Source organism: Garra rufa, chromosome 1 (assembly GCF_049309525.1).
Source record: "Garra rufa chromosome 1, GarRuf1.0, whole genome shotgun sequence".
Taxonomy (NCBI): domain Eukaryota; kingdom Metazoa; phylum Chordata; class Actinopteri; order Cypriniformes; family Cyprinidae; genus Garra; species Garra rufa.
The window spans coordinates 84,333,090-84,344,382 of NC_133361.1; the positions used below are offsets into that span (position 1 = coordinate 84,333,090).

Below are 11,293 nucleotides of genomic sequence, written 5' to 3' on the forward strand. Positions count from 1 at the left end.
AAAATTCATGAAGGGGCAGCATAGCAAACACTCTATGTAAACTCTGTCACATCTTTAAGCGTACGCCGGGCTCTTGTGTTTGTTGTGCCTCTTACTTTTTATATAAGAACACTTTCTCCACAAGCCGCCTGGGAGAAGCTCACTTGCCACAGGAGCTACGGGACAAAGGCTGCACGCAATTACGTCAGAGAGAGCGAAGGCCAAAGGCCTTGGAAGGCCCAACCACCGTCGCAAGAAGCTAAAGGTAAAAGGGGGAATGCCCGACCACATTCGCCACGGTTCGAACCTGCGCGGGGAGACCTGTCATCTCTCGCCTGCCTGTGGACCACCTGCTCTCTTGGCTGGAGGCGGGCAGCACAGGATGCCGCCGAGCTTCAGGCGCATAATTCAACTGAAGGGTGAGTTGGCAAAAAGGAGCTGGACGTCCCCGTCGCTTAACAGCAAAGGGCTGCCGTGACCCGGATTCGAGCATTCTTTTCTGATTGCTTAAAACTGGCACAGAGCGCTTGGTTGCTGGTATAGTGGTGAGCATAGCTGCCTTCCAAGCAGTTGACCCGGGTTCGATTCCCGGCCAACGCATTGTTTTCGGCTGCGGTTGACCTCAAAGCAGAACTCCTTCTGTGACCTCTGTCTGCACCAAAAGCTTTTGGATGAGTCGTTCAACAGCAGCAGAGAACTAGGTCTCCCCGTTGGGGAATCTAACCCCAGTCTTCCACGTGACAGGCGGAGATACTGTCCACTATACTAATGAAGAGTTGCACTTGCTGTTCTTCGCTCTCAGCACACGCGACTGCACCCAACTTGCCAAAACGAGTCCTACTCCATGAAATACCAGATTGACCCGCCACGAGCTAAAGTCTCTCAATATCTTGAATGCTACACATTACAGTGGGTCATTATTTGGACCGAATTATTTTATTTAATATTTTTTTTGGCCTCTAATACGGGGGCATGAAAAAAGAGATGACATTACCTTGATCGGGTTTGTGAATACTGGGTGAGGGAAGGGACTTTCGTAACTTTTACTTCTCCCATTTGGAGTGAGGGGGGTGACGAAAATCATGTTGGCAGGTGTCGGCACCCTAGATTACCCTTGGTGAGCGTAGTGGTTTACCACAGTGAGCGCACAGGTCCAAGGGCATAGAGACACATCTCGAGTTTCTCGTCATCAGCGCATAAATCTTTTGCCTTTTACTAAAGATTTCCGTGGAGGGGAACCTTTGTGAGTGACCTGTATTTTTGGGGGCTCTGCTCACAGCAGAGCTACACTAGAGTGTCAAGAGCAGAGTCAATCTGGCCACCCGCCAGCGTCCAGTGGAACGAAGCGCGCCTCGTCATGGTCTGTGTTTGCAGCCTTTGCGCTTCCAGCTTCGCAGCTTCAAATTTCTTTAGCCAGCATGGAAAGAGAGCGCTCTCTCGTCCATGACGGGATCAAACAAAGATGGCTTCAGCTCTTTTGGCCCCATCAGTGACTCGTGCGCTTCGAGCCTTCTTTGTTGACCCCGAAAGCCAGTCTCTGCTGCCTGCGTTGTTGGAATCGTTTAACTGGTACCGCACCAGTACGAAAAATGGAGGTGGCTTACACCTAGTGGTGCCGGCCGTCTGAATTGAAAAAAAAAAGGGCTAGCATCGCTTTTTATTACTGTGGAGAGAGGGCACACAAATCCGTGCTAGGGACACGGAAGAAAAGGGCCCGGCCTCTTCTCCTCAGCACCTGTGAAGAGCGTAGTCGGCAGGATTCGAACCTGCGCGGGGAGACCCCAATGGATTTCTAGTCCATCGCCTTAACCGCTCCAGCCTAAAACAGGGCAAAAGGGACCGCTATGGGTGGGGGAAAAGAAAAAAATGTGAAAAAAAAACAGGGGGAAAAGGAACAAAAAAAAGGGGAAGTGAAAAAAAAGGGAAAATTTATTGGATTTACCCACTTTTTTTACCCTTTAACTTACTTTAACAAATTACATAAAAGTCCATATTTCTTCATATTTTACCTAATTACAAAACAACTATTCAATTTTGTAAAATTAAAATAATAAAACATAAAAAACATATTTCCAAAAAAATATGGTTTATTTCAAAAGCTCAAATATTGACATATGACAAATTATACTCTATATATGCATTATATGCTCCTTTTCAAAAATCTTATACCCAGAATTGGGGAAATATAATATTAAAAAAGAATATATAAACAAACTGAAATCGTCATTTATAATCATCTTACTACCACAAAGAGTTTAATATTAAGAACAAAATATATACAAATGAAAATTATAAATAAAATTAAAAAAAACTAAATAAAAATAGTTTATTCCAAAAGCTAAAATCTATTATTTTTTATAAGACATGAATACAAATGTAAAGAACTGTAACAATTAGGGCCGGGACTCGATTAAAAAAATTAATCTAATTAATCAGAGGCTTTGTAATTAATTAATCGAAATTAATCGCATTTTAATCGCATATAAATATTTGACCTGAGAACAGTGAGAAGTAAGTTTTTTCATATGGATTTTTAGTTATCATTGAATAATGACTGAACACATAAACTGAAGCAACAAAATATTGTTTATTTTTGTTCAACCAAGTCCAACATACCAGTGCAATATTGCCATTAACTGTAGCAATAGGATACAGCGTTTCCCATACCGAAAACATTTATTTCAGTTAAAAAATAAATCCAAAACTCTCTATTTTAACATTTTGAACAATAGGGCTTTACAATCTTTTGCTATTTTTTTTTTTTTTAATAAATTCTTGTGTTTTAATTTTTCTCATAATCAAATGAAAGCATAAACATTTATTTATTTTTAATCAAATGAAAAATAAACCTTTTTAATTTTTGGCAAACAAACAGGTTTTCTGTTAAAATCAATACATAATAATAATCATAGTATTTTTTTCTACAATTAAGTGGTTAATCTTGTTGTTATATTTATTTTTTATCATATATATTGTTTTTTGTCTATTTAAATAGGAATAGTGTTCGGTTTCATGTTAAACCGTACTTTTATTTTGACAGGTTGCCGTGAAGTTTCTGTGTGTAAAGTATGATATGATGCTAGTTTTCTCAAATGAAACGTTAAAAGTGACACTGACTGTAGCTTTGGAGATTGAGTCTATCTGTTCATGTGAGATACAAATGCCAAAAATTAACGGGAGCATCATGCGTGCAGTATAAAAAAACGCGTCTCTGCCATTCTAACATACAGAGGCAAACAGTGCAGGATTCATATTAAAACGGTCTTTTTGCATTTCAGTTTTCAGACACTAGTCCATATCGCGATTTGAATTAAGTGACAGACCAACTTTTGATTTATCAATCAAAAAATCGACGAATTTACGTGGCATTCCGCGCTATAGTAAATTCGTTTTTTATGAATGGAGTCCGCGATCCAGTCCGTGTTTTCTTGGAGGAGACATTGTAAACGCGCCCCCCTGAGATGATGGTACGGGAAACACTGGGATATTCAGAAATATACTAGCCTTCATTTCAGAAATTCAGGTACCCTATAGGTAGGTAGACCTTCTGTAAAAGCATTGAGGTGATACTTGAGGCTCGATGTCCTGCGGTGATATACGCATTCTGTTAGTTGGTGCTCCAGTATAATTGGTCCGCCGCTGAAACTCATCCAATGAGAAACGTTCCGCGGTGCAAAATTAAGTGCGATTAAAATGCGTTAAAAAAAATTTACGCGTTATTTTTGTGTAATTAATTAATCTAAATTAACGCGTTAAAGTCCCGGCCCTAGTAACAATACAACTTGCATAATAAAAAACACTCTTTAAATCTGACCTTTATACAATGGAAAAGTTATATGTAAAAAATGTAAACAATGATAATACTCTGAATAATAATATACCTTTTATAAAGACATATAAACTATTTTATAATTATATAACCTTTATCATTTTTATAAGACATCAATACAAATGTAAAGAACTATACTACTACTACTACTACTACTAATAATAATAATAATAATAATAATAATAATAATAATATAAACTTTTATAATCGTTATAAGATATAAATACTAATTTAAAAGAAGTATAATCCTATTAATAATAATAATAATAATAATGATAATAATAAATACAAACTTATAATTTTTATAAGACAAAGCCAAGCACGCTGTCGGTTCTGAGGAGGTGGTGCAGCTGATGGCTGCTGGCCTTGCGGAAGGGAAGACCAATCCTGAGATTGCGGTGGTGGAGCCGATGACTGTTGGCCTGGCGGAAGGGAAGACCATCCCTGAGGCGGTGGTGGACCTAATGGCTGCTGGCCTTGCGGAAGGGAAGACCAATCCTGAGATTGCGGTGGTGGACCTAATGGCTGCTGGCCTTGCGGAAGGGAAGACCAATCCTGAGATTGCGGTGGTGGAGCCGATGACTGTTGGCCTGGCGGAAGGGAAGACCATCCCTGAGGCGGTGGTGGACCTAATGGCTGCTGGCCTTGCGGAAGGGACGACCTATAGTAAAACCATGGTAAATGACGATAAACACAAGCACAACGTTTTTTGTTGTTGCTGTTCATTCAGATTTTCATTTATAGTAAGACTGTGTTCATACAGTTGTAATCGATCAGCCAAAAAACACAAAATGGTTACTACGCTTTCACTATAGTAAAAACACGGCAAATTGTCATAAGGAATGACTGCGCTTACAGCTGAAACACGTTTTCTTCTGATTTAAATCAAACTTCAGAACGTGTAAATAGAGTTTAATGAGTAAGATTACATTTAAACGGTGTTTCATTATGGGCAATTCATGAGTCAAAAGTTTGTGAACGCCAAACACGGATGAAAGACGGACGAAAACGTAACGAGTTACCAATTGAGAACATTGTAAACAGAGAGGAAGAAAGTAGAAAACATGTATTACTTTGAAAAGTTATCATATATTTCGTTTACATATTGGACGAGGAGATGGCCACGGAAACAGACGATCCTGCTCCAGGTAGCGCCACAGAGACAGCTGTTGTGTGTCTGCTGCCGCCGGATCACGGTTGTAAAAGTTAGGGTTAGGGATTAGAATCGCACGTACTAACAGGCTGTTTTGAAAGATGTTTCCAGAGCTCGCAAAATCCACTTAACCTGTGCGGCGAATTGGCACGCTGGAGCCCGCCACCCTGTTGGGAAGAAAGAGAGCAAACAGAGGCGCCCAACGTGGGGCTCGAACCCATGACCCTGAGATTAAGAGTCTCATGCTCTACAGACTGAGCTAGCCGGGCTGGTTGTGGCTTCCTTCACCGGGTCGGAGGCAGTTTTCATCGGCTCCCAAATGACACAGGCGAAACGGAGGCTCTCGCGTTGTGCGAGACTGTCGAGCCGTCCCGTGGGTAGGGCTTAGAGCAGGCTTAGAGTTTTCTTCTGTCAGTTTTGACCCAATGTGTTTTTGGGAAGCGCAGTTTGACCAAGCAGTGCAGGCCAACAACATGTTCTGTCTTGTCGCGTGAAGGCGGTTCAATGCTTTGGACAGCGTATGGTTGAGATGTGATTTTCCACCAATTTGGGGCACCTTTCTTATGGAAATCAAGGATAAATCTATATAAGGATAAGGATAAATCTTCTATTTTTCGGTGGTCTTTTGAGAACACTAGATTTATATGTCAATTCCAACATAATACCAACTGTTACGCAACAGTCCCGGGATCGTTAATAGTTACGCCTCCAACATTTGCATCGCCCAATCATCGGTAACGTCAGTACATCAGTAAAACAAAGCAAGCCACTGAAGGGACACGGTTAGCTTAATGCTAGCACTAGCCTGTTACATTGCAGTACAAAAGATATCACTTACCACATAAACAGAGAGATGACTGTGCTGATGATGGTGAATGATGGAGAAATAACTGCGCTGATGAAGGCGAATGATTTACAGATCCAGAGTATCACCGAGAAGCAGCTGAACTTGTGTGGTAAGAAGAGCTCCCTCTGCATTATAACTTTACACAGAGCACATGGATCACAGTAATGAGACTAAAATATCTGCGATTCAAAACGGCAGATTCAACAAACCACATATTAAAAGCGGCTAGAGCTCCTAATTAAATATATATTTTTATCAATGTGCCAGCTATAGAGATGAGCAGCTCTGTGAAACAGCCAATTGGAGCAGAGCTCATTAATATTCATGAAGCTTCCAAAAAAGGCAATAACAGAGCATTTCATTCTAGGGACAAATCATAGGGTTGTAAATGGTCCTGTAAAACCGTTTCTGGAGATTGTTTTCCCTTTCCTATGCCAAATACCTTCTATGTAGATATCAACGAACAAATTAAAAAATTCTCTCAATGCATTTTTATGGCAACTTTAAGTTGATAGAACCAGCTGACATCTTATCCTGACATTCTGAATCTCAAGGATGGTGACACCCACCCACAAAAATGTAAAAAAAAAGTAGTTTCATCAGATATACACCAATTATGAGCTAAACAATTAATTACAAACAGAATCATATCCGTTGTTCAATTGATCGCAACTATTTGCAAGATTTTTAATCTGATATTTACAATTTTCAAAGACCACTCTGATCATACTCTCTTCTTCTATGCTGCATAAACGCCACACAGAAAGTTCATCAATGGTGTGGAACATATGAAATAAACAATTACTCCATACCCGATTCACGCTCAGAAAAGAGTATCAAAGCTCATCATCGTAGTTTGGGAGACACTACACTTTTGAAACACATTTCCTAGTTAGAAACTATAGAAATGATCCCTGAAAGTATAATCTTGACCTCCATTTTGCAAAACCAGCTTAGGCGACTTCTGACACTTTGAGTCTCAGAGATGGTGACAACCTAACAACAGAGATGAGAAAAGTTACATCTGAAACATCATGAGAGTCCTAAAAATTTTTTTGTAATTTTAGTCGGATGCAGTTTTCATCGGCCCCCAAATTACACAGGCGAAACTGAGGCTCTCGCGTTGTGCGAGACTGTCAACCCGTCCCGTGGGTAGGGCTTAAAGCAGGCTTAGAGATTTCTTCTGTCAGTTTTGACCCAATCTGTTTTTGGCAAGCGCAGTTTGACCCAGCAGTGCGGGCCAACAACATGTTCTGTTTTGCCGCGTGAAGGCGGTTCAATGCTTTGGACAGCGTATGGTTGAGTTGTGATTTTCCACCAATTTGGGGCACCTTTCTTATGGAAATCAAGGATGATTTCAAGGGAAATGGCAAACTGGTGTAGCGTTTGGCTAATAAGCTAAAGCTACAGAATCCACATTCGGCCGTAATCGGAGGTTACTACTAACGTTCGATTGTGTCTCATAGGGAGTTTGGCGCAGGGCCTCAGTGGAAAACAGGCCCTCGGCGGCTGAAAGAAAAGACGAAGAATGCATCCACATGCACATGAATCAGGAGTGTTAAATAAAGAAACCCTGCAAGATGAGGTGGTCCAGTGGTTAAGGCGGTGGAAGGCTAATACATTGTGCTCGACACGCACTGGAAGCTTTAGCGCCACTGAGAGCCCACCGGACCAGACAGGACCAACCTGTTTACGATGGGTAACGGTGATCTGTAATTGCGCTGCAGTTTAACGATACCTGTCTTGGGAACATATTGACAAAACAACAAGCCTTCTGGCTCTGGCGCTCTATCACCAGTAGACAGCTTTTTGGCGAGGAAAAAAAACCTAAACGAAACAAGGCTATATTTCTCAACAAAACTCTAAGCCTCCAGAGAGGCTAGCAAAAATTGCCAAAGCTAACTGTATTTCAAGTCATCCTGGCGGGGTATTGGGTAAAGTTTTCAACCAGCAATGATCGCGCCTCGGATAAACCTCATTGGCTACAATATTGCCAGATAGAAGAATGCCAGAGACGGTCGTGACCTTTTCGTGCACCTACGTGGATGTGAACCGACAAGGTGGCAGCAAGCTTTAAACATGACGCACAAACAGTCTCCTGGCACGGGTTGCTGCACCGTGTTTCCACGGAACAGATTAGAGGTGTGTAAAAGACGGCTCATTCACTATTCCCTCTGTGCTCAAAACAGCCTGCTGAAAGCACGGCAGCAGCAGGTGAAAAGGTCCACAGCATGGCCTGTCTCAGTCAGCAAGGGGACGGGGTGGCCGAGTGGTTAAAGCGATGGACTGCTAATCCATTGTGCTCTGTGCAATGGTTGGAATCCCATTCTTGTCGTTCGGTTCCTTCAGCATTGGACCTTAATCCAGGTCCTGGGGACCCCATGCTAAACTTTTTGTGTGTCCTCCATATCTAACACACTCAGTTCAGTTCTTAGAGTTCTCTACTAATGAACTGATGATCTGAATCAGGAGTGCTAAATAAAATATGCCATGTAAAATGACGAGGTGGCCGAGTGGTTAAGGCGATGGACTGCTAATCCATTGTGCTCTGCACGCGTGGGTTCGAATCCCATCCTCGTCGTTCGGCTCCTTTAGCAGTAGTCCTGGGGACCCCACTCTGCACTTTTTGAGTGTCCTCCTTATCTGACACACTCAGTTCAGTTCACTGAGTGCTCTACTAATGAGCTGATGGTCTAAATCGGGAGTGTTAAATAAAAGGACCACGGAAAGTGACGAGATGGTCGAGTGGTTAAGGCGATGCAAGGCTAATCCGTTGTGCTGGGCACACCTTGGTTTGTGTGGGTTTGAATCCCATCCTCTTTATTTGATGATTTAGCACCACTGAGAGCCCACCGGAACAGACAGGCCCAACCTGTTTACGATGGGTAGCGGTAAGCTGTAATTGTGCTGTACTTTAATGATACCTGCAGCGAAGTCTTGAGAGCATATTGACAAAACAACAAATCTTCTGGCTCCGGCACGCTATGATCTGTTAACACCTCTTTGACGAGGACCAACAACCAGCCACTCCAACAAAAGGAAACAAAACGAAGCAAAACTGTCTTTTTCAAGAAGCGTCCAGAGAGACCGGCAAAAACTGTCAAAGCTGACTGTATTTCAAAACATCCCGATGGGATATCAGGGAAAGTTTTCAACCAGCAATGATCACACCTCAGATAAACCACACAAGCTACAACATTGCCTCTGCGATAGAATACCGGTGACGGTCGTGACCTTTTCGTGAACCTACGTGGATGTGAACCGACAAGGTGGTAGCAAGCTGGATGAGCCCAAGAGACAGATCATCAGTGAAGACCTCTTCACCTAGACGGCCATCGACGCAAGACTGTGAAAACCAGGGGCCTCATGTATCAACGCTGCGTACGCACAAAAACTTTGCGTATGCCAGATTTCACGCTCACGTTTGGATTTACTAACGATGAAATTAACGTGAAAATGTGCGTTGATCCACGCCAACTCCATGTCTGCCGTACGTGTATTTTTTGTGCGTGTGTTTGTTTTATTTCCCTTGGCGACTCCTAGAGGCAATTATTTTAAATTGCACACTACAAAGTATCGCACCAACACATGTGAAAAACATTGCTATTAATTTATAATTGATAAAATGGGTTAATTGAGACAATATTTTTCTACCAATTATGTGATTTAGAACATATAAAAGCATTTGCAAATGTATACAACCCTTGGTCTATGGCAATATTGTCCTTATACATCAATGGCCGAATCCGAAGGGAACGTTTAGGGATCACAGTGATTTTCTGACCCATGATGATGACTGGCTTATAAGCCGTTTCAGATTTCCAAGAGCTATCCTCTTGGTGCTCTTTCCTGAGTTGGGTCCAATTTTGGAGACAGCGAGGAGCCACGCATTACCCGTTCCCTTACAGGTGCTGATAACGCTTGGTTTCCTGGCAAATTGTTCTTTCCAAAGGGAACTGGCAGATCGCTCGTGGGTTAAGCCAGTCGTCTTTGAGCCGTGCAATGCCAGCTGTATGGGACGGGATCATCCGCATGTCTAGCAGGTATATAAGATTTCCATACCATGCAGTTGACCAGCCGAACAAAGCGCAATTTGCAGCGATCACCGGTTATCCTAATGTAAGCGCAAGCGATCGACTGCACGGACATTGCTATAAAGGCGCCATCTGAAGAACAATTTGGATACGTGAATCGGAAACAGCTAAGTTTTACTTTATTTTATTTTATTGAGCGTAATTATTTAACTGCATATCAGGAGACCGCGGTTATCCATTAAAGACGTGGGCTCTTAACCCCCCTCAACAACCCACAAACTGACCAAGAGCGCAGATACAATGATGCCCATTCTCGCACTTGTAGAGCGGGCGATTTGGCAGCTGAAATGCCGGTGGCACCAGAGCCGTGCACAGACCTTTTGAGGGGCATGTGCTGAAGTTGAAAAAAAGGGCACCCCCCCCCAACCCCAACCCCCCCACCACCAAAAAAAAACACAATAATATTCTTATTTTATATTTAATTCGTATTAATAACTTTTATACAGATAGCTAATATACATATAGAGGGTATGTAAATATTGTGTGTGTGTGTGTATATATATATATATATATATATATATCTTATGTAAACTAATTCAAACAACACTGTGATCCACTGGGATGTCCCTCTCAATGGCTATATAGGCTATATAATATGATGAAATGTTAATAAATTACATCATGTAATTTACAAGCATCAGCAAATTCAGCAGATAACCATATAATCAAAATAGAAATTTCTTATAAAATATTTTACCTAGCTGACAAGGATCACTCGGTTGCTTTGTGTCAAACTAAATCACATTATGTCAACATCACACCGTGTGGTGAGGCATTATATGAACCTTTATAGACATAGACCTACTATTGTTTATTTCATAAAGACAACGTTGCACTTATTCAAACAAGATATTTTACCGTTACAAGACAACGATGTTCATCTGCTTGCGCTCTATGACTCTGACTGATGCGCTGAAACGTAGGCTAAGTCGCGGCGCTGTTCTCCACCTGCACCTTTACATCGGACCATTTCTTTTTTAATTCGTTCACAGTGCGATGTTCAAACCCCACTGCGTTAACCGCGTCAGCTCTATTTATTTTTTTTTTTTTACAAACTTGCAAATAACAGTTTTTCTCCGGTCTACCGGTGAGGAGCACCTTCAAATCACATTCTGTTAAGTTTCTCTTGCTTGCTTTTTCGTTTGGTTTTGCCAAAGTGGAGTCATTACCATATTAATACGGGGGAGGAGGCAGGGAGGGGTTTTGCGCTCGTGCATGTGCGCTCAATTTTACGTTAATTCAGATGTACAAAGAGATATGCGTGGAATTCCGCGTACGCAGTGTTTCATACATCTGATTTTTTTACTGCGTACGCACATTTACAGCTTTGTCCTTACGCAATGTTTTAGTAATAATTCAACGCAAGTCTTTGTACATGAGGCCCCAGACGC

At 41.8% G+C, this 11,293-nt stretch overlaps 5 non-coding genes across 5 annotated transcripts; 2 read left to right on the plus strand and 3 right to left on the minus strand.

Annotated features, from left to right (window-relative positions):
- Positions 1-1,149: 1,149 nt before the first annotated feature.
- On the plus strand, positions 1,150-1,265 carry LOC141290375 (U5 spliceosomal RNA). Its single transcript, XR_012340123.1, has one exon. It is a non-coding gene; the product is annotated as a U5 spliceosomal RNA (small nuclear RNA).
- A 5,257-nt stretch (positions 1,266-6,522) lies between these two features.
- Positions 6,523-6,738, minus strand: LOC141348538 (small nucleolar RNA U3). The gene has a single exon (XR_012357509.1). It is a non-coding gene; the product is annotated as a small nucleolar RNA U3 (small nucleolar RNA).
- Positions 6,739-7,675: 937 nt separating this feature from the next.
- On the minus strand, positions 7,676-7,815 carry LOC141285327 (U4 spliceosomal RNA). Its single transcript, XR_012338584.1, has one exon. It is a non-coding gene; the product is annotated as a U4 spliceosomal RNA (small nuclear RNA).
- Positions 7,816-8,307: 492 nt separating this feature from the next.
- Positions 8,308-8,389, plus strand: trnas-gcu (transfer RNA serine (anticodon GCU)). Its single transcript has one exon. It is a non-coding gene; the product is annotated as a tRNA-Ser (tRNA).
- A 495-nt stretch (positions 8,390-8,884) lies between these two features.
- Positions 8,885-9,024, minus strand: LOC141285768 (U4 spliceosomal RNA). The gene has a single exon (XR_012338897.1). It is a non-coding gene; the product is annotated as a U4 spliceosomal RNA (small nuclear RNA).
- Between the last annotated feature and the right edge of the window lie 2,269 nt (positions 9,025-11,293).